Here is a 22,699-nt window from a genome sequence, read left to right as displayed (position 1 = left end):
ATATTCTTTTAGTGCCTAAATCACATCTTTGTGGTGCCAGGAAAGCCTTATATGTGTGGTTGCCCTTATTATAGGCCGCTATGCCTTTGGCAAATGCAACACATATTACTCTGGTATCTCAAAAGACTTAAAAAAGCAACAACCAACTTACTTTGTATCTTTTCCTCTAATAATTGACTTTTAACTTATTTGTAACTTATTATTAAACCTAGTAAGCAGTTTTCTTTTTATTAAATTTTACTTGTATAACAATGGAGCCAAAAAGAGTGGCGATCTGTTCAAACATTAAAGTCCTTATCTATGACCACCTACCATGTAACGTGTGACTTGTGGGCTGTGAAAGAGGACAGTTTTCCCACCTAAAGCATTGATATCATAGATCGACAAACTATTTTGCCACCTGATAAAAAGTAAAATGGATGGATGGATCTTGGAGACAATGTCCAAGTGAAAGAAGCCAGTCACAAAAGACCGCCTATTGTCTGATCCCATTTTTAAGTTGTAAGTTGATGAAAGGCTGTGTGACCAATAAATGCTGAGTGTATTTTAGTAAACAGAGTTGTGGTGCTAGAATGAGTTAAAAATGCACAGGCATGCGTGACGTAGTTAATGATATGCACAGTCAGTATTTTGTTGATGCACAGCGATGATGCACAAATGGAAGGTAGCACATTTAAGGTGCCTGTTATTTTACACAAATACAAATGAAGGGCCTCAGTGGTGTGGTTTGCTGGGGAAGCAGAAGGTGGAAGGAGAGACGTTGGCAAAGTGGAAATCTGCTCGTATAACTTCTGTACATAGTCTAGTCATAGCTCCTCACCTGGCAAGGGGTTTGGTGGAAGAGGCTGGGTAGGGTTTATATAATTCTGCCCCTTGGAAGGGCCAACCAGGCAGTTCAGAGAAAATTTTTTTTGTCCTCCCTATTACCTTAAAAATCCCCAAATTCACTTCCTGTAGAATTCTTGAGTCAGATTGTCTTCCTGACTTTCAGGTTTAAGGTATGAAGGGCTGACAGTAAACCCCCACCACCACCAATGTTTATTTGCTGATCCAAATGAGTGTTAATTGGTAGAATATTGTAAATGTAGGGAGAGTGGAATTGGAGACTTCAAATGGTAGCTGCTTAGTCTCAGGAGAAGGGAAAATGACTGACACCCACACACATACCCATCATTATATGAGCTAAGCATTTCTGAGGCATTTTCATGTATCTTGAGAGATAAGAGCACCCAGATTTCTGAGTGAGATTCATCTTTGGAAATATAGAAGACAAATTAGCAAAATCTTTCTAATTTTAAAATGTGCTTTTTGATTTGATGTCTGTTTGTTTGGAAAGAGGCTTTTAAAGTAAAAGCTATCGATGTGTGACCATTACCATCAAAGGCTAAATCCTGGCGGAAAGTTATTACCCAGGTTACCATATTAAGATGATTATGGCTGGCGCACGTTATAAGATCTTTTCATGTATATTTTTTACATTATAACTTCAATGTTTTTTATTTACATCCCTAGATGGGGACAGGTGGGAGGCCAAATTCCCAAACCCCAAGTTTTAAGCAGTTATTATTCCTCTTAATTATTGGATGTTTCCTTGAATATACTGGGTTTTACTTTTGGAAAAGTTCACTTTCATTTTTGGATATTTTGTACCAATATTCTGTGCCTAAACACAGAATTTTTTGTGTGTTCAATAAGAGTTGATGTTTTGAGAGGTGGTGGTGGGTTGCTTGTGACAGACCAAATACAGATTTGAGTTCAACAAGCTTTTGAACCGGATGTTTCTATGTGCTAAAACTCTGTAAACACTTGTAGCTTTGTCTGCCATTGTATATTGCTGTATTGATTTTTTTTTTTTTCCTCCTGAAAAGCTCCAGGCCTGTCTGTTCTATACCAATACAAAGGCTGGCCTGTTCCCCAGGGCCACTGCACGAGAACCTCTGGGGTCTGTGCACTGTTAGATGTTACCATCTGTGAAGTTGCTCCAGATTCTCTTGCACTTGATCATAAAATTCCATTCCAATTTTATATGAAGTTTCTTTGTCAAAAAGAATAAATGGTTGCTCAACAGATCCAGTTGTCAGTTGCTGACAGATGTGAAAATTAACAAACAGCAAAATGTCTCCCTTTTAGGAAAGGAACGCAAGTACTTTAAAAAAAAAAAACCTTATATTGTCAATAAATGAATCCGTTTTAAAAGCATTTTCAAACATTTGTAATGAAAATGGAGGCCTTCTAGTGTTTCAGGGCTTAGGGAGAGCCATACGTAATCAAATGCTCCTGTTACCGTTATCACTGTAGTAATAGGGCTTAGTTCTGCCCTTTAAGTCACGGACTCAGGTTACTCCCAGTTTTGGCTGCAATCACAGTATGTTTCTCTTTAAAAAGAGATTGTATCCCAACACTTCTCTATACTAAAACATGAGGAGAAGGTAGCTTGTTAAAGTCACAGTTTAGATGTTGTTATTTTGACAGAAATATTGGTAAATGTGTCATATTATCCCTTTGCTAAATATTTATAGCTTAGGATGTAGACTCTGATGCATAGTATTTTATGAAAGAAACATCCTTTTCCTCAAATTTCTTCCACTTCATTGACATCAATCTGTAATTTACACCGAGATCTGTAGGAAAAAGACTATATTAAGACCCTTTTATTTCAACGAAGATAAAACTATTCTAAGAGGGAACACCCTTGAATCTTTGGGACCCTTAAAGGTAGAATGTTATGAAATATTTGTATTTATTCTTTTGCTCAGATTTTAATGGCTTCACTTTTGCAGAAAGGCACAAAATGAGGGTGACTTTAGTGCACAATTTTAGGTTTTGAGATGAAGCAAGGTGCACGATGGTAAGTTACCTGATCTCAGTGCTTACGTAACGGCCATGACAAGTGCCCTATGCATTCCCATCCAGAAAAGAAATGCTGTTGTGAAAATGGCCGTCTTCTCTGCGTTCAGCTCTGTGACTGAAAGACGTTGTTCAACAGCTGTGGGTTTACAAGATGTTGCACATGGAGTACTTTCCTTGTCTCATTTAGAAAAACCAGTCTAGACTTCCACGGTTTGGTATTCATGACCATGGTTTTGGACTTTATTAGATGGCTCTCAGAGGTACTTTTCAGGTGGACATTGATTCCGTGCCAGCTGTCTGAGATGTTTTTCCCTAAATATGGGTGGGTGTGTAGGCTACGGTCTGCAGTGGAGAGCAGATGCCCGCGGTGGGGCTCAGGTGGATTGTGTGGAAGAAGTAAAGGAGCAGAGGTAGAGGAAGAAGCCTGTATGTCCTGCACAGCTCTGTTAACAGCTGAGGGGTTCTCCAGGATAGGCCAACTACTGTTTTTATTCACAAAATGGACTTGAAAATCAGTTAGTAAACAAACCGTCTCCTTTAGATAAGTGACATTCTGATTTGTCTGTAAAAAGTTCCGTTTCCTAGCTAACGTCCTCTGAAGTACTTTTATGTGCAACCGCTGTGCCAATGTTTGCTGTCATTTGGTTGTAACGAAATCAGTCGTGAACTTCAAAGTGGAATCATTTCAGAGCCCTTCCTCTACAGTAGTTCGGGAAACACAATACCAAGTGACCTTGATTCACTGCGAACTCAACTGGAAAATGTGCCTAGTGTCTCCCTGAAGCAAGAATCCCTCACCTCTTGACCCTCATCATTTTGGGCTTGAGTCTTCAACCTTGTTGTGCAGACGTCAGCACCGTGTAATCTGTGACCTTCTCTGCTCTCTTCTGAGCTATGGCCTGATTGTTTATACCTTAGTGTTGCTATCAGTTTGGACCAGAAGTCATGAATCTTTCCCTGACCTTAACCTCACTGTGGATTGGCTTAAAGAAGAATCTGGGTCTGCTGATGTATAAGCACTAAATTATGTGAAAATTAATAACATTTAACCCTCAACTCCTTAAGTAATAAAGTAGTGGGAAAAGAATTGAATGTTTTATAGCAGTTGTAAGTTATCTAGGAAATAGCTAACAGGTAAGTTTTTATTTAACTGAAGTTTCTGAAAGTGGGATGAGAGAGGGTGGGAAAGGAAAGAGCCATTAAGAAAGCTCACTTTAACCTGTATGCTGTGTTATTTTAACTTTGCCCTCCAGGCTTGGTTAAATAGTCATGTACTTTAGGTCTTAAAAAACATACCCACATGTATTAGTAAGTTAAAAATTTAACAAAACACAAATTATTATGTTAGAATTATGTTTATTGAAGAAATTATCTAACTTTAATAAGCATATTTTTACAAATGCTATTTCCTGAGAACCACTGCTTTTAGATGGAACACGCCTTTGTGTTGGTCATGCTTTCTTCCTAGTAATTTGAAACACCTATTTAAATTATCTTTTGCAAACAAGCTAACTAGATCACCACTGAGGTTTATAATGTGCTTTTTGGATATCTGAAATACTGGAAGTATTGAAGGACAGTGCTTGCACGCTCATCCATCTCTGCCTCGTGGATGTATTGTGCTCCACCGTGTAGCCCTGCAGGCGGCCCAGGGCTCAGCTTGGACAGGGTCCGTGAGCACTCCAGCCCAGGAAGAGGTGGCCAGCAGGGGACGTGGACTGTGGGGCCCAGGTGTTGTGTTGGGCACTGTGCTGGCAGGTTGTAGTGGACCTTCCTGTGCCCCCCTGGGAGGATGGGGGTGGAGGAGAGGTAAAGGTGCCTCTGTGTGTGTGTTTGGTTTTGTTTGGGATCTGTTGTAAAAGCCCAGGCCCTCCCTCACCTTTGGGAGGTTCTGTCACAGAAGTGAGAACTTGGTGGTGAGCATTTCGTTTCTTCAGCAAATGCTACTGAGCCTCTGACCTGTGCCTGGTGTTCTTCTTGAGCTGAGAATCCTGCAGGGAACAAGCGCAACACGGATAGCTTGGTCCTGCAGTTTACATTACAATGGGAACACATTTGTCTGGCAAATAGCATAACTTCTCAGATGTCTCTGAACCCCACATCCACAGTCTGAGCTGCTGAGGTCTCGTGACTGGTAATTGGTGATCTTAATCTGGATTTCTCCATTTATTATTTTCTAACATGATTTTAACTTACTTAATAATTAAGTCTTTGGTATATTTTCTCTGTCTGTGTCTCCCTTAGACCCACACAAGCTTTACAAGGGCAAGGATCTTATCTTTTTGTTTTTCTTCCCCATGTCTCCCAAGCACCTAGACAGAGCCTCCGTCCCCAAAGCTCCAGTCAATGTTTGCTGAGTGTGTGTTCACACTGGGTTTGTTTGAACACTCTCGCTAATGAATCCTGTTGGAATTCTGACGGTGCATCTAACTCTCAAGGCCGGGGGCCCGGGGTCTCTTGGGGTGGGTGAGCTTGCTTCCACCTCGTTTACGGGGTGCTCGTGTTGGAGTGGGTCCCCCACATCTTCCACAGCTCTCCCCCCGCCCTATGTGTGTAGTGCCCCCGGTCACGTTTTGTGGTCCTGGTTTCCCCGAGGTCACGACAGCAGCACCATTCAAGTCCCACCTGCGGCCTTGCGGGCAATTTTTCTTGTTCAAGGAAGTCACCTGATGTCTCTGCTGCGCAGGCAGTGAGTGCATCAGAGGCCAGGGGGCTGGGCGCTGGGGTTGGGGTGCTGGTTTTGAGCGGTGTCCCCAGGCAGCTGTGATGACCGCGCTCAAGCCCGCTCAGGGAGAAGCGGAGCTGACACCTGGTGTTTGGACAGGTCATGCCGTGCAGGATCATTGGCTGTGCGTACAGTTGCTCATCTGTGGTGACAGATGTTGAGCTGTTATTTAGTAACTTAGGTTTGTTTTCCTTTGCACACAAATAACCTCTTAGCTGCTGAGTGCTTCTGCGGGCGACCACAGAGCCCATCAGCCGGCAGGCGTTTGCAGGCTCCAGAGGTGTTGCATTGAAAGAGAACTTTCGGAGTGTGTGGCACGGGGAAGAACAGGCCCTCCTGCCCCGCTCCCAGATTTCCTTTGTAAAGAACATCAATATAAGCACCACCATTCTTCAGAAACACAGGCCAGGTGCTCGGGTGCACTGTTGTAGCCACTGAGGGCCCAGCGATGGAAACGTTCTAGTGGCAGAAACAGACCATAATCAAGTCACAGTGTCAGACAATGATGAGTGCTGTGAGCAAGAATAGATGAATAACTGGTGGGGGGTGGGGTTGGGGTTGGGGTCTCAGAGAAGGGCTTTCGGAGGAGGGGACGTTTGCCCTGAGAGTATGAGTCAGCCAGGAGGAGACATGGGGACGTGGTGGCAGGGGACCATAGGTGGAAAGTCCCCAAGGTGGGGACGATCTTGGGGTGTGTGCATGTGGGGAGCAGGGCTGTTTATTCACCCCACACTCTCTGGGCACCTGCCCTGTGCCAGGTGCTGTTCTCGGTGTAGGAATAGAGCCATGGATGAGTCTCTGCCTTCATGGAGCTTTTGTTAAATCAGGGCGGCCTGGGGACTGTGCTGGGTGGGGTGCTCTTTTCTGTAGGGTACTCAGAGGGGGTCTCTAGTGAGATGGCATTTGGGCAGAGACCTAAAGGAAGGGTTGCAGGAAAGCCAGGAGGCTGGAGGGCAGGGGGCCATGGTGAGGACCTTGGCTTTGACAGGGACAGGAGATGGCAGGATTCTGAGCAGGGGGATGACACTGGCTTCTGTGTTGACGGTAGACTCTAGGGCCGGGACAGAAGCAGAGAGACCAGTAGGAGGTGGCAGTTGCCATCATCCAGGGCAGAGAATGTGCATCTTCGACCAGGATAATGGTGAAGGTTGTTGGGAGATGCAGTTGGAATCCCAAAGCGCCAACAGGACTGGCAGATGCATATGGGATGCATATGGGACGGCAGAGAAAGAGGAAGAGACAGTCGTGGGGCTGGAGCCCATGAGGGAGGGGCAGAGGGTGGGCACAGCCAAATCATCACGTGGGACAGAAAAAAAAAAAAGGATTTTGTTCTCTGTGTTGGAAAGTCAGCAGAGAGTTTAGATGGGGGGTGACGTGACAACTTAGCAAAGCAACTAATATTTACTGAGTACTTATTCTGTATCCGCCCTTATGACAACCCTGCAAGAGTCAGCTTCATTGTTATATCCATTCTATAGATGAGGACGCTGATGGACAGAGAGCTTATAAGGTATCTTGCCCTATATACCACACATTTAGTTAGGGCCAAACTTGATTAATTGATATGCGTCCTAGGGTGTATTTTATTGTTCCTTTAGGGAAGTTACCACGTCCTTGGGTAACCACGCCCACACCCAAGGGCTTAAGAAACATTTTGATGCTTACCAGTTGTTTGCAAATGGGGCCAGAGACAGTTTAGGTATTAAAATCTCACTAAATCTGTATCCATTATATGACTCATCTATCTCCTTCTTCCATGGACCCCCCTCAAAAAATGATCATGGGTACATTCCCCTTACCTGTAAAGCATGTTCATGGTCACAGAAAATACATAGAGAACCACAGGTCTGCAGGTTTCTACATGGGAACTCTCACACCATGGTCAGAAGGTCTGAGACTAGTTAAAAAAAAATGGTTGTGGAATCCAGGCAGCAGCCACTAGGTAATCTCTTTATAAAGGTTGGTGTAATTTCTGTAAGACTTATTTTGCTCTCAGTTGGTTATCTTGACATTGTTGCCTTTGAAGAGGTTATTGTGATTTAATTACAGACCAGGTATCTTACAAGATTCATTTGCTATCTCCACATCATTTTCTCATTTCTTTGGCTGTCAATCCCTGGGTGAAGGTGGGAGGGGGAGGCCTTCGTGGGGGGAGAGAATGTGGTAGCAATGAATGTTTACTGCACAAGAGCGCTCAGGGCTTCTATTATAGTCTGGGGGTGGGGGAGGGAGTGGCGGGGAGCACGCAGGAATGTGACCTCCTGGGCCCCAGCCCTGATGAGCAGGGCGGGATTACAGAGGGACTGTAGTGTTAAAGTTAGGATTTTCTGGAAATGTAGCAGACTCCCCCGCACCCCTTGCCATTTGAGATTTTGAAACCCTACTTCTGTTTTGCAAGAGCCGAGAAGGGACCAGTTAATAGCTCTGATCATCTTGTCTCTGGAGAGAATTTATATCTCAATTTACCAGAAGACAGCTCTGGTATTAGGGCAACAAGAATGGTTTTATTCCTGTTTCCTCTTCCTGCACTCTGTTCCTATTTAATTCTTGCATTAAAACCATTCCTGGTGTGCTTGCTTCGGCAGCACGTATACTAAAATTGGAACGATACAGAGAAGATTAGCATGGCCCCTGAACAAGGATGATGTGCAAATTCGTGAAGCGTTCGTATTTTTGAAAAACAAATACTGTATGCTAACACATATATATGGAATCTAAAAAAAAAAAATGGTTCTGAAGAACCTAGGGGCAGGGGCAGGACAGGAATAAAGACGCAGACGTAGAGAATGGACTTGAGGACACGGGGAGGGGGAAGGGTAAACTGGGACGAAGTGAGAGAGTGGCATGGACATATATATACACTACCAAATGTAAAACAGATAGCTAGTGGGAAGCAGCCACACAGCACAGGGAGATCAGCTCGGTGCTTTGTGACCACCTAGAGGGGTGGGATAGGGAGGGTGGGACGAAGATGCAAGAGGGAGGATATATGGAGATATATGTATATGTATAGCTGATTCACTTTGTTATAAAGCAGAAACTAACACACCATTGTAAAGCAATTATATTCCAATAAAGATGTGTTTTAAAAAAAAACATTCCTGGTAAATTAGAACATGCTTTTGTGTTCAGGCCTTGTTTTGAAGAAGGGTTTTGAGTCTAAAAAATTTGATAGCCTCCCATCTATCATGGTGATTTCTGACTTTCCTAAGGGACTGTGTACTTGAGCGAGGCTTGTTCTTTTGTGAGAACCAGCCTCCCTGGGCCTGGGAAGTGGTGAAAGATGCTCTGCTGGGAGGGGAGCCATGGCAAAGGGTTGGACTTGGGGGGACTTCTGCCAGGATGCAGCATATCAATTGTTGGTGTGTTTGGAAATTTGAAAAGTAATATTAAGAATTAAAGTTGTACAAAACCTCCTAAGATTTCTACCATAGCTGTATAAAGTTTGAGCATAGTGCTATCAATTTAAAAGTGGACAACTTAAAAATTCCACCTCTTTTGGAAATTTGTTGCCACCTCTACCCCAATTCGGCAGTCTTTAGATAAACTGACAGCCCCCATTTACCAACAAGGAAGAACCTTCGATTTTTGTTTTTTATTATTATCTTTTAAATAGCAGGGTGGTGAAAGATACGGCGTGTGACTCAGCAGATGGGAATTTCTTTAATAACACACTGGGTGTGTAAGCATTAGCCCTGCTCCCCACAAGCAGCTCTGCAGAATGCCCTCCGCCTGTTTGGGGAACAGACCTGGCGACCGAGAGAGGCAGCCCAAACTTCCCTAGAGGAGGCAGACTCGGTGGTGGAATCTGAGGGATTCTCTTTGTTTCATTTGTTTTCCCTCTGTCTTGGAAAACACGGACGCAAATCCAGTCCGGCTCCTGCAGCTGCTGAGGCAAAGCAGGCTTTTTATGAATGAGGCCCAGGAGGGGGAGGAGAGGGCTTGTGTTACAGCAGCAGTTGGTTGGGTAATGCATTTCATTCACTCCCAGCCATCTAGCCCCGGCTGTATTTTAAAGGATATTGTTCATTTTTTGTCGATTCAAATTAGACTTTTCTGCCCCTTGTGCAACTGTGTGTAAATTAGAACACTAAGCATGTTGTGTGCGTTAATTTTTTTTTTCGTTTGTTTTGTTTTTTCTGAGTGTTTGCTCATTTAGTTGGAGGAAATGGTAAGAGAAGTGAACTGGGAAAAGGGAAAAAAGGCTTCGTCATCCCTGGGGGCGTTGGTTACATCTCTGTCCCCAAGCCACCCAAGAGGAGGCAGGTGGGGTCCCTGTGCCCAGCCCTGGGAGTGGAGCTCTGATTATGGGCCACCTACTACCTGGTGCCCCAGGTCTGCACGTGCTGGCTCCCTTGCCCTGTCCCCCTCTCCTGTTCCCAGTGGGCAGCTCATTATTTGTGGCACTTGAAGCCTCATTGTTGTGGTCACAGGGTTGTGTGAATTGGAAGCTGTGTGACAATGCTGGCCCCCCTCCCTGCCACCGCTTCCTGCTGGGAGCAGAGAGAAGAGGGCAGGCATTGTCTTGGGCATAAATGAACCTCTATCAAAACAAACACCAGAGAGAGGGGCGGCTGGGTTACAGCTGCCCCTGTGAGCCCCGGCAGAGGGCCGCCGTCCTCGCAAAGAGCGCTTTAAGCCTGGATGAGGAGTGTCCTCGCTGACTGTCCTGTGCGCAAAGAGCGAACCCCAAACCGACTGGCCATCCACACCACCCTCAAAATGATTCCCCATATCAGAAATGCCGGATTTGTGTCCTTGAGCATGGTTGGGGGAAGAGAATTACCCCAAGGCATCATGGCTGTATATGAAGGATAACGCTACTGTAAAGTTGTTCTGCCAGAGAGGTTAAGCACACCCTTCTCCAACGTGGACACTGAGAACAGAGATAGAGACGATTAGGCTGTTTTTTTGCTCCAGCTTTTAAATAGGACCCTTCCCTTCCCATTGCTAGTGGCAACCAGGTGCTTTAAGGCACCTAATGCGTGATGTCACAAACTCTCCAGATGTGCCAAGCGTCTTTCTTTAGCTCTTCATGTTTTGATGTTGTATAAACACAACTGGCAATACCCCTAATGCCCATTGCCCAGCACCAGTGTGGAAGCTCACCATTGCATGCCTGACTCGCTTTCCTGGTTGCCCTGGTTTTGTTTCTCTCCCGTGTGGGTGTCGTGTGTCCCATTAACATCGCATGCCCCTCCCCAGCCTTGAATGCCACATCTGGGCTGTTTTAGGCATCGGTGATATGAGTTCGGTTTCTTTTTTTTTTTTTTTTTTAACTGTAAAAGGAAAGTCTTTCATTGCAGTTATACCAAAGGAAGGGATGAGAAGGAATGCATTAAGGACTTGATATAAACAGCTAGTCTTGGGTCCTAATTGTCCCGTTTCTCTTTTTGGCCAGCAGCCAACATGATGTCACTGTGTCCACGTCCTGAGGGTCTGAATGAAAGGCACACTGCATGGGCCAGCTCTGGGTACAGTGATGGCTTTGGCTTTGAAGTTCAGTTGGGGTCCTGATTAGAAAAAATTTGGGGTAAGCTGACCCAGGGCATGGCTGGCTGGTTCTAAGATGTGATTCTGGCCTGAGCCTTAGTACTAACAGTGGTAGGTCACTTAAGTCCACAGGCTAGGCCCTTGGAGGACTTCAGGACTTAAGGAAGGAGAAGGGATAGAGAAGGATTGCAATAAGAAATAAAACAAGGAACAAGAGAGAACTGCCATAGAAGGAGAGGGAGCAGAACACTTCCAAAGGGGGTATTTCCTTATTTAGGAGATTGAGTCATTATAGTGGATGACTGTGCCACTGGCGGCAAAACCATTTTAGTTGAAGGAGCACACCCTGGGTGGCCCAGTGGTTAAGTTGTCAGCAGAGGCAGGGACTGTAGCCTCCTCCTTCTGAAAGATGGGTAGAAAATGGAAGAGGGGAGATAACGCAGGACTGAGGAATGTTTGGGGTTTTGTTTTGTTTGGCTTGAGGGTGGAGGATTGCACCCATGAGGTCAAGGAAGCCAGAATTGTCAAATTCAAGAAGCATCTCAGATGTTTTGACCAACAGCAACTTTGGAGAGCAAAGTGTATACAGGCTTTGAGCTTACCTCCTTGAAAGACTAGACAAATTCACATTGAAAGAATGGATCCCATCATAGCCATGGTCTTGTCTACATGCAGACATCTTCTGTATGCATTGTATTTGTCTGGCATCATTGGAACAGAAGTTTTTGCTTGAGTTGATTTCCCAAGTAATCAAAGCTCCCTTCTCAGAGTGCAAGATATTTACATTTTTCTCTTAATTTTTGTTCATTAACAGCACTTTGCTGTCTTTAATGTGGATCATTTTCTTGGCATTCCAGGGCACTATTGTGAAACCTGGTGCCTCCGAATCTGTTGCTATGTGGGGCTCCAATTTTTCCTTAACTTAAATGGCCTTGTACATCTATGCATGTTTACATTTTATGCATTTGGTGTATTCTCCTTGTATGCAGGGATTGCGAATTCTGACTTAGTCTATCTGTCTCTCGGTAAAGTAGATAACTGTGAATATTTATAAATGATTTTCCCTGAAGCTCAGAGGACTTTTGCTTTGCTTTTATGTCAGCATCAGGTTCCAAGTGTTTCGTGGTTGAGGTACTAGAATCCTGTTCATCAGGTCCATGGAGCATTAAACACATACTCATATAAACACATACTCGGCTATGAACTCCAAATGGGAAAGATTTTTATTTAATGATTTTAGATTTTGAGCCACTTCTGTTTATATCGCTATATTTTTCTCTCTCATATTCATGGTCTTCAGCGAGTCAGATCCCCTAAGAATTTTTGGTTTGTTTATCTTATATTTTTTTTTACACATAGCTCTTTATGTTTTTCCAGACAGGAATTGTGCTACTTGAATTGAAAAGTAAATGTAATATGTAATGTTCTATTGGTAATTGTTTGTTTCTACTTTAGGCTGACACTGAACTAATGATTTTTTAATTGTACCTGGCTTGAAACACAATGAAAAAGTGATTTCCTACTGCTTTTTTCCCTTAAGCTGGTTCAGTAACTTGAAGGTAATTAAAAATGTACAGACCTCAGGAATGTATTTATGTTCCATAGTCATGGGTTGACCAAGTAGTGCTCATGTATGATAGCTGGATGGGATGTACGAACACTGAGGTAATGAGTAGCCTGTTTTATATATTTATTATGTTATTATTTATTTAGAGGAGTAAAAAAGTCTTTTCTCTGTAGTTCTAGAATGCCGTGAAATGTCTGTTTGAGGCATTATCCTGCTATTTTTACAGGGTGATCTTCCTCTTCTGAATGGTGTTACATGTTGCCAGTATCCCAAGGGCTGGTTTGGGACTAAGGCAAAGGATTTAGGAGGCACAAGTGAAAGGGAAGAAATAAACACATGCCTTTTCTTCTTAAAAGAAGGGTAGTAGTTGGCTTGTTGATTTAGCTTCGAGACTGTGGAGGATGAAGCCTGCACTGTAGGGTAAGTAATGTAGGGGGAGACCCTGAAGGGGAGGTTACGGGGTGGCAGACTGTGCACACACAGTATTGTGACTGTGAGTTGGGAAGGAGAGTGCTAAGAGTATTTTCTGAGTCACAGCCACTCAGACAATACTCGCTAATCCATTTGTTTGAAGATACAGTGAACTGGAGAGGATAAACAAAAATGGGAGATTCTTGCAGATAAGAAATCCAGGATAATTATTCACCAGAGTTTGAAGTCATCGCCATATTCAAGGACATTTTCTTTTGGGGTGGTTTTATATCTAAGGTTTGCATTTAGATGATGCATGATTCAAAATCCTGGGGTATTAGTGGAGTATCTAAGGTACAGGGAAATTGCATTTGAGGATACTCCTGTTTAAACTTGCTGCTGCCAGATTTGGCAGGCAAGTGAAAGGTTAAAAGAAATTTGGATAGGTCTTGTTCCCCACCCCCTTCCAAAGCTGATACTCGCTTTGGGTGGAATGTTTCTCATTTTTTACAGGGCTAATATTCCTCGAGGAGCAGCAAGACCAGTCTTCCAAATGGCAAGCTGCGTGGTAATGTGCTTTTGTGCTCATCCTTTGCAGAAGGTGTCGGTGTGTTTATATGGTATCTTTGTGTGTGGGGGTGATTCAAGGCACTTTGCATCTGCCCACCCTCACCTCCAGCACCCCTGAAATGCAGCCCCTCTTGTCTCTCTTAGTTGCCCTGTAAGTGGTGACCTGTGATAACTCCAGGAGGGTCAGGAAGAAGGATTTGTTTTTCTTGTCTTGCTTAACGAATAAAACCTTTAACTGTTGCCCTTAAAAGAACCTCTAAAATCCTAAAGTAGCTCTGATAAGTTATTATCATAAATTATTTTTTTTTAGCTAACATAAAGGACTCAAATACCCTTTTCTTTCTAGTTGGTGGGCTTTACGACCAAAACCATTTCTAATAGTTTTGTCAGCTTGTTAGGGAAGACAAAGTGCATTTTTGGTCCTTTGAACTAGGAAAGCACTAGCCATGCACTTCCCACGGCCCTTCTGCAGGGTGAGTATTGGACAGAATTTGTTAGGGGACCGGGCAGGAGGCAGGTGCAGATGTGTGTCTGCAAAGGGCCAGAATCAACGTGGACCCACACACGTTCCCGTTCAGTCTCTGGTTCCTTACCTGTTTCAGGTTTCTCTTAGAGTCTGTCTTTGTCTTAATCTTTTGGGTGCTTTTGGTGAGCTACTTAGGAATGTTGTGGGGAGGGCTGGGATGGGTCGGCACAGTGATTTTGGTGAGGCCCAAGAGTAGGCCAACAGTCCAGGACTGTCTTATGTATCAGAGGAAGATGCAGAAAGAGTTGTCACATGTCCTCTTGTCAGCCCTTCCTGCCCCCTCCCACCAACCCCGCTCCTCACTTCTGGGCTCCAGGGAAGAAGGCCTCCCTGCTGCCCCTGACCAGCTGTTTCTTGAGTGCAGCAGCGGCTCTGGGAACTCTCCAAGGAGACCTCCTTCCTGTGGTTGTCACTCCACTCGTACAGCTAGTCCACAAGCACCTCAGGACAAAATGCAGTCTCTCTCTCTCCCCATCCCCTCTCCTCTTCCTTCCTATATTTGGAAAGTCTGGGGCTAGCCTGGCAAGAAAGTGGGAGACGGGGTGCAGGAGGAAGAACTGGGAGCAAATGAAGGATGCTTCTGTCAGAAGCGTGCAGGTCTCTAAGAAAGTAAGAATGTAACTGCAATGCCTTGTCCATCTGCTAAGCCCCCTTGAAGTGGGCTCAGCTCCGTGTGCCACGCTGACACTGTGAGGCCAGCGTGGGCCCAGCCCATCTTGCAGCGCCTGTGCTAGTATCTCCCAGCTGAAAGTTCTGCCCCTCCCTTCCCTTCATTTTTTCTTGATAAGAGCTAAAAAAAATTTTTTTTCTTTAAATTCTGGTTGAATAATAGGAGCCTCCCTCTATAATTGGCATGTGTGGGAATATATATTAAATAAACACCTTCTAATTGGTGTTACCAGAACTCCTGTGGGAATTCTTTCACAGTGTTTTTTCAGCATTGAGAGGAGAAAGGCTAAGGATGTCTCTTGCCCTATAGTCCTTCTTGTGGACATGTGCTGAAAGCCAGGAGTGGTCCTGTGCCTGGAAAAGTCCATTCTCTGGTGTTAGTAAGTGATAGACAAGGGTGTGTATTTACCAACATCAGGCATCCACAAAATATTGACGTAAGTGTTTTAGGGTACAACTGGCCCTAAACCTGACACGACAGTTAATATCATGCAAGTTGAAAGTTTCGTAAGTTCTGATGTGATGCGTTCTGTGGGCATTGAAGTCAGAGCTGCCTTGCTCATCCCCAGCGCTCGCAGATCATACCCCTGTGCCTGGCTCACAGCTCCTCAATACGATGCTTTGTTCACTGTAGCATGGTGGGATTTTTATAGATTCAAATAAGTTGGAGGTAGTTTCACATTTTTAACAGCTGAAAACATACTAATAATCATAAAGGTTAGATTCTCCCAAGTAGGGCGTTGAACACAGGCTGCATCCTGGATGTATTGACAGAGGAACCACATAGTGTGATGGATTCTTTGTCCCTTGGAGCTTCCCTTTGCTTCCCCGAATGCCATACGGTCTAGGCAGCTTTCTAGAGACTTTCCTTATGCAACATGTACCTGTACAAGAAATGTACTCCTTTGTGCCGTCTGAGGCATTTTGGTTGTATGGAGCTTGTTAAATTTCGATTCCCGGCATAGTTTCAGATGTGGATGTATGCTTAGAGAAAGGGTAGGGGCCAAAGCCATCCACTGCTGCCAGATGGGGTTCCGTCCTGGCTCTGTTGCTTCCTGGGTGTGACACCTGTGCCTCTGTTTCCCCCTCTGTAAGATGGCATGAACAGTGGTGCCCCCTCGAGGGTTTGTGAGTTTAAAGTGAACCAGTGACCGTGAGGACTTTACAGTGGTGCCTGGGCCACAGTAGAACACTGTCCGTGGAAGTGTAAGCCATCGTCACTTTTGTCAACATCACCAGTCATTAATGCATGCACTGTCCCCTGGCTTTTTTTTCTTTCATCCAGCAGTTAGGATTTTCTGTCAAACAAAAGAAAGCCTCTATGTTTCACACAGTGTACGTTCAGAGGAAACAACAGCAGCTGTATGAAAATAGTAATGTTCCTTGCAGAGTGATTATTTGTAGATTTAGTCAGAATGTTTGATCTACAAGTTTTCGTTATAGATATTGTCTTGTAATTGGAAAATTCTGTAAGAGCAGCTCCAATGAACATTCCTTTTTGATGGTTGAGGTGTCACTTTTGTGTGGTAAATAAGCTGTGATGCAAAGACACCAAATACATGTTGTTCAGGACAGGCATTTGTGACAGCATGGCATGGGACAGAGTGATGTTGGGTATCCCCACGAGGAGCTTAGATCAATCCAAGGGAAAGTCACATTTGTTGGTGTAAGAGGTATTAATATTAGAAAGAATTTAAAAATAATAATAAGGTATTGGGATATCAGTTAGCACCAAATTAGATAACTACAACTAAATAGCCTTTCATTAATTCTGAAACCTGAAGTTGAAAGATTTCCATTTTCCTCATCAATATGTTTATCTCCCTCAAAAATGTTTCCAGCTGTGGGATAGATTATGAAGAATTATTTCACTTTGATTTTTAATATTACCAATGCAGCAATTTTGCAATGAAAGAACAGTGGCTATAGGAATGACTCTTTAGCCCTCCAGGACTACTGTGTATACCTGTGTTGCCGACAACACATGGGAACTTAAAAGGCTGCTGAGTTTAATATCCATCCACTGAGAACTCTATAGGCCCTTATGGGTTTTTGTACTGGAGTCATGATGATGAATGTGACATGAACTTCACTTATAGTCTGTGCAGGTATAGGGGAAGTATGTTCTTGAAAGATTCCTATCAGACAGTTAAGATTAGAGGCTTTTTAGATGCGGACCTATTCTGAATGTTCCAGGCCCTCCAGGTGCTAGGTGAGGTGACTGCAGGGTTGATCTGGTGTGGATAATGAAACTCTGAGCAGGGCACATGTCCCAAGGTTCTGGCTGAGCCCCTTTGACATTCCACAGGGCCCTGACCCTGACTCTGCCCGGGCACGTACTGGAGGCAGCCTCAGGGTGGCACAGGGATTCGGGGCATGGCTGGTGGCACTTCAGGGTGCTGGGAGGCTTACCGACCTCCTGTTGTAAACTTGGATTAGTCTTTTTCCAGAGCAGCTGAGATTGGACTCCACCACCTCAGGGTCAGGAGCTGGAAGTGCTGGCTTATGCTCAGGTAGATCCCGGAGAAGAGCTGTCAGCGTGAGCTCCGTGCCTCCCAGGTCCTGCCGGCTCGAGAGGCTTGCCCAGCACCAAGGCTCTGGGCATTGGGAGTGCTGCCTGCCTGCCAGCCAAGAGATGTGAACCACCGCAGTGAACTGGCAGTGAATTAGCAGGCTCTTAAACTGCCATTTTTTTCTCCATTCTGTGTTTTTATAACTGCTGCGTAGACACCAGATTATAAATCCTGTGCACATAGTCTTAGAGTTTCTGGATTCAGCCCCGGAGAAGACTCATTTGGCTTTGAGGAATACTTAAAGAAAACGTTGGTCAGTTCCATTTTCCCACGTAGAGTGCTGCATAAGGGTTCTGCTGTGACAGCCAGACGTGTCCACGCAGCCCTCGGGGAGTGTCTGCAGTGGACTCAACTGCTTTGGAGGGAAATGGTTCCAATGGGTTTTCCATCCTCCATCTTTGTTGCTAAAATTGTGTTCCCTGTGTTGTGTTTTGTTAATGTAATGAGAACCCACTACCCCTACTGTGGGGTCTAGGTGGGAGAAGACTGGGCCATCCAGGACTAACACGGGGCTTGGCATGGGCTCTGTAGGTGTGCTCCATCCTGAGGGGGATCCAAACTGGTCCTCACTTTGGGGATTTTGGGTGCACTAAGCAAAAAAGAGGTCAGGAGAGGTCATGAAAGTCAGTTTTATGGTTTGAGTGAAGGCCAACCTTAGAAAATGGGGCCCAGGGTGTTGAACTTTATGGTGGAAGGCGTAGGGGGCGGGGGGGGCAGTTTTTTCCTTGCCTCTCTGCGTAAGCTGACCAGCGCCCTGCTCTCTGCTTTCTAGTGGTCAGTGGCCATGCTGTTTGCTTAGTATCTGCGTTATATCAATATGGTGTGTTAGAACCTAACTATTGCCGAATTACAGTGTGACATATTTTAGATAAGATTCCCCACCTCATCCCCAAACCAGCACTCTGCCATTTAAAAATGAAAAGTTAAAATGTTTTATTTTAGTCTTCTGGGATAAATTAATTTTGAGAAGAGCAATATTTATCGAACATTTATGTATGTATATGGCCATCCCTTTATATCTTATTCATAAGTGAGCAATTCTCTTGTAAATCAAAGATTCCAAATAATTTTCTTAAGTTTGACTCAAGGTTTGAAAAACAACAGCCCATGCCACCAAAGCAAGCCCATCATACCTGTTTTTGTAAATAAAGTTTTATTGGAGCACGTTCATACTCCTTTGCTTACCTCTGTGGCTGCTTTCTTGCTATATGACACAAACAGCACAGTTTTCAAATCTCTTTACAGAAAAAGTTTACTGAACACCAGTGTATTTGGTAGAGGAATAACTAGTCTCTCCTTGAACACCTCCATGTCCAAGAACCTCTTCATCTTATGAGGCAACTTGTTTCATTTTCAGACAACTTAAGAATGCTAGAAGATTCTTCCTTTTTAGAAACAAACAAAACCCTACTTCCTTATAACCTGGTTCCTTTGTGTTGGTTCTATTTGTATCTTATGAATCATAAAAAATAAGTCAAATATCCCTTCAAGATAGTTGCCCTTTTGAATATGTGAGGACAGCTATTCTGTACCCTCTGAATATTTCCTTCTCCAGATTCAACATTTCCTGTTCCTTTACCTGTTCTTTACTCCATTTGATAAATTCTAGTTTAACAACCCTCTAAACCATGTCCCGGAGAATTAAAATGCCATCTTTGAGGGTTGTAGCCAATAGAAATCAGACCCAGACTGTTGACTAGCCTTATTTTGGATGCTGTGGCCCCTGGGATGCAGCTGAAGACTGTGTCATCTTTTTGGAACTCACTGATATGGGCCAGCAAAGCACCTTGGACCCTCTGACCCTTTCAGCTGTTAGCCACGTCACCAGTGTATTATGCTTACATTGTTGTTATTTTTCATTAGAACTTTTTAAAACTTTGTTGTATGAGATTTGGACCCTCTTTCCAACCTGATCTTTTTATATCCTGTTTTATCTATTTGCCCTTGCTCTCAACTTTAGCTTTGAATTTCATATGTATGTTGTCCAGGTCCCTCTTTGAGGCCTTGTCCTTGGGCTTAGCCCTGGATCATCCCCGTGGACTTGACTCCAGATGAGCTGCCTTCACAAGTGTCATGAAATGCACTACTGTTGGCAAGCGACCATCAGCCCATTATCTTAAGTCCATAGACCCACTTCCTTTCTCTTATGCTCTTCTGATCTCCAGCTGAAAAGCAGTGGTTTAGGTGGCTTTGCTGGCAGTGCTGATGAATTGGGAGGTCCTCTTCAGATGTTCTCATCGTCCTCTTTGACTTGAACGAAGGGTACTACCCGGGGCCGTGAAAGTTTTGACTTAACTGACTTGTGCTGCCTTTCTCTATTAATCATGCCTTTTTGTGCACTGTGACTCTGGTGCTTTGATATCGTGAGGCCTTGCTCACTCTGGAGAGACTGTCCCTCCCGGAACTAGTTAATATCTAGAGACAGTAAGTGGGTACACCTTTCATGTGTAAACTAAGCAATCCAGAGGCCTTGCCCTCCTCCGTCCTTCCAGCTCCCGTATAGGGCTCTCACGCTCAGGTCCGTTATCCACCTGCCCTCCTCACCCCAGGGCCAGGTGCCAGCCAACTAGGGACAGCCCCTACACCCCAGAGCCCACTGCAGTATTCAACTCCAGCCAATCCTAAGCCTGCTTACCCTGCCTCACCCACTCCTTCCTGCAGAAGCCACAGTTAAAGCTCTTGTTCATGTTTCCTTCTGCCTCCTGACTGACCTGGTGCTTCCCTGTGTGGCTCTGTGCGGCCTGGTGCAGCACTCCTCTTGGGAACTGCAGGTAGCAAACTGTCTTTTCAGTGGCAGTCGTCTCCCAATCTGCTGGTCTCACCATACGTGAGTAACAGTAAACCCACCCTTATAAAACATGTTGAGATTGTCATATGCTGAGAAATGGATGAAGATTAGGGCAATTTACTGGATGCAGAGTGGACCCATCAGTTCCTTATGTCTGAGCTCTGAGACTGGAGAAAAGGTGTAACGGAGCCTGAGTACTGAGAATTTCCTCTTCTGGTGAAGTAGGTTGGATATACCCAACCCAGCTCCATCATTATGACTCCGTATGTTGAAAATCACAATGAGTTTTGACAACCTAGCTCCATCCAATGGGAAAAGGTCCGTAATAGACTCTGGTCTGGCATAGTCGAGGTTTTTTACTTTCAGTGCTGAAGCCCAGGCAAATGCGAAAGCATCCCTCAAGTGTGTCAATCGTGAGATAAGCAAAGTCAGTGCAATGCTGAATAAACTGGAATCTCCTACTTGAGCCTTATAACAAATGAAGCACATGATTGTGGACTGCTCGCCTCACTAGGTCCTATCGAGAAACCAAGATTAAACTTTAAAATACATTTTAGTTTAAGTTACTGGCATGAATGATAAATCCCTTCAGAAGAACACTTTACCATGCAGCTAAAGGTCCTTTTTCTGCCCCGATGTCGCATTGATTGCTGTAGCCTTATATGGTTTGTTGACATGGTTTGAAAAACAAAAATGTATAAGCTCTCCAGATGGCTTTCAGAGGGTTTATTAGTATCTTGGCCATTTGAAACTCCATTTCATCTAAATTGGGAGAGTGAAAGAGGTGAGTAGGAGAAAGACCATTAAAATAGGAGGAGAAGAAACCTCTTTGTGTCAAATGTCAGTGGCTCAGACTGGGAGAGTGGCCATTCTGAATTACTGGAAATAGAAAGATGATTTTTAAGCTTTCTTAGTGGAAATATTCTAACTGGTAAATAAGGGCATTCTGGCTGAGGCACTTTCTTGTACCTGTGGGGAAAATCAAACTTAAATTCTGAAAGGGAATCATAATGCTTTATATTTTTAAACACAAATGATGTATTTTTCAAGCAGCACCTATAAAGTAATGAGCTTTATTCTTTAGTTCATGCTTTTTTTTAAACCAGGAATAGGAATTAGTACAAAAATATAGGCACTCACTTAAATTCTATTTAATTCCAAAAGAGTATGAAGATATAAGATATAAAAACAGGAACATTTTGAAAGTTTCAGCTTATTACAATTTAAAATCATGGATGACATTTCATAGAAAGTTTAAAAGAAATCACCAGCATAAAATTGTGTGATTGGAATTTTAGAGCAAACAGCTCTCTTCTGGTGAAAGGACAGCTTCCTGGATAAAGTCAAAGGCAAGGGAAAACCTGGGTAACAATGGCCATTGTCTTTAATGGGTGCTGTTCCTTTTCCTCCTGGTAACAGCCTCTTCCTTTTGTAAAGGAATCACTGCAGTGAAGTTACTGAATAAATGAGGAGGGGGAATCACACCCATCCTTCTGCAGCGGAGAGAGGCCCAGGCCGTGAAAGCAGGCCTTTGTGTGCTCTGGGCTGGGCCCATGGCAAACAGGGCACAATCCAGCTATTGTTTGTTTGGGAAAAGCTACAGCATCCTATTGCAATTATTTACGGAAGAAAAGATTTGATGTTTTTGGAAGAGGTTGGGTGTGTGGGGATGTGGGAGGGAGGGAGACTCACCTCTTGTGCCATCCATTCCCCAACTCTCAATGTGTAGGAGAGAGTGTTACGTGATCCCAGGTGTTGGGGCAGTGAAATTCAAAGCATCCCCAGCTTTGGTCACAGGAATGAGAGAGGGGTTCACCTTCCCCTACGTAAGGCTGATGGGAGGCAGCTCTGTTCCCTTTGAGCCTTCCAGTCCCTCTGACTTTTTGATGCTTTCTTGTACTATTGCCCACACTCCCTCCACGCTGGCTGAAGTCTGGACCTGTTGTGTTGATTGTTAACTAAATGTTAGTGAAAATGAGAACATGTTTGCAGCATCACCACTCACCCTCAGTGTGCATCCTGAAGCTGGCTGCTCTCCCCTCCTCCAAAGGGGTGTCCCACACTCCTGAACAACGGGCATTGCTTGAGACGCTGTTTCTGACCCCCCAGCCCACATTCCCAGTCCTCTCCGATTGGAATTCATGTTCTAACACTTACAGCCCTCCTGCCTGTGCCCAGTTCATCTCCCCTCTGAAACATCTGCCTTTCTCTCCTGTGGCGTTCATCATGCCCTTCTCCCTCTGAAGCTTCCCTGACCCTAATCAGGGGTCTTTCACTGATTTCCCTGACCATCTGTGATTTGAGCGCCCAGCCCTCCTCAGGACTCTCCCTGAAATTCCGATCAATAACTCCAAGAGCTGATTGGTACCTTGCCCATAGCAGGCCATCAGGAATTTGTGTGTTTACTGTTCCATTATACATTTTCCTTTACAGAATCATCATTCTTCATACTGCATTTGTGTGCAGACCGCCCTTTTCAAAGATCCAGTAATTCAGAAGCACATGTGTATATGGAGTATGGTAGAAA

General features: G+C 44.3%; 1 protein-coding gene and 1 non-coding gene across 5 annotated transcripts in view; both read left to right on the top strand.

Moving 5' to 3' along the window:
• Positions 1-22,699, top strand: part of IGF1R (insulin like growth factor 1 receptor) — a 310,074-nt gene that overhangs the window by 147,750 nt on the left and 139,625 nt on the right. The window lies entirely within an intron of this gene.
• LOC115803942 (U6 spliceosomal RNA) lies at positions 8,145-8,251 on the top strand. The gene has a single exon (XR_004024750.2). It is a non-coding gene; the product is annotated as a U6 spliceosomal RNA (small nuclear RNA).

Source organism: Delphinapterus leucas, chromosome 2 (genome assembly GCF_059928025.1).
Source record: "Delphinapterus leucas isolate spDelLeu-1000000601 "Yukka" chromosome 2, BTC_Dleu_Yukka2, whole genome shotgun sequence".
Lineage (NCBI taxonomy): Eukaryota > Metazoa > Chordata > Mammalia > Artiodactyla > Monodontidae > Delphinapterus > Delphinapterus leucas.
This window is presented reverse-complemented; position numbering and strand designations above follow the sequence as displayed.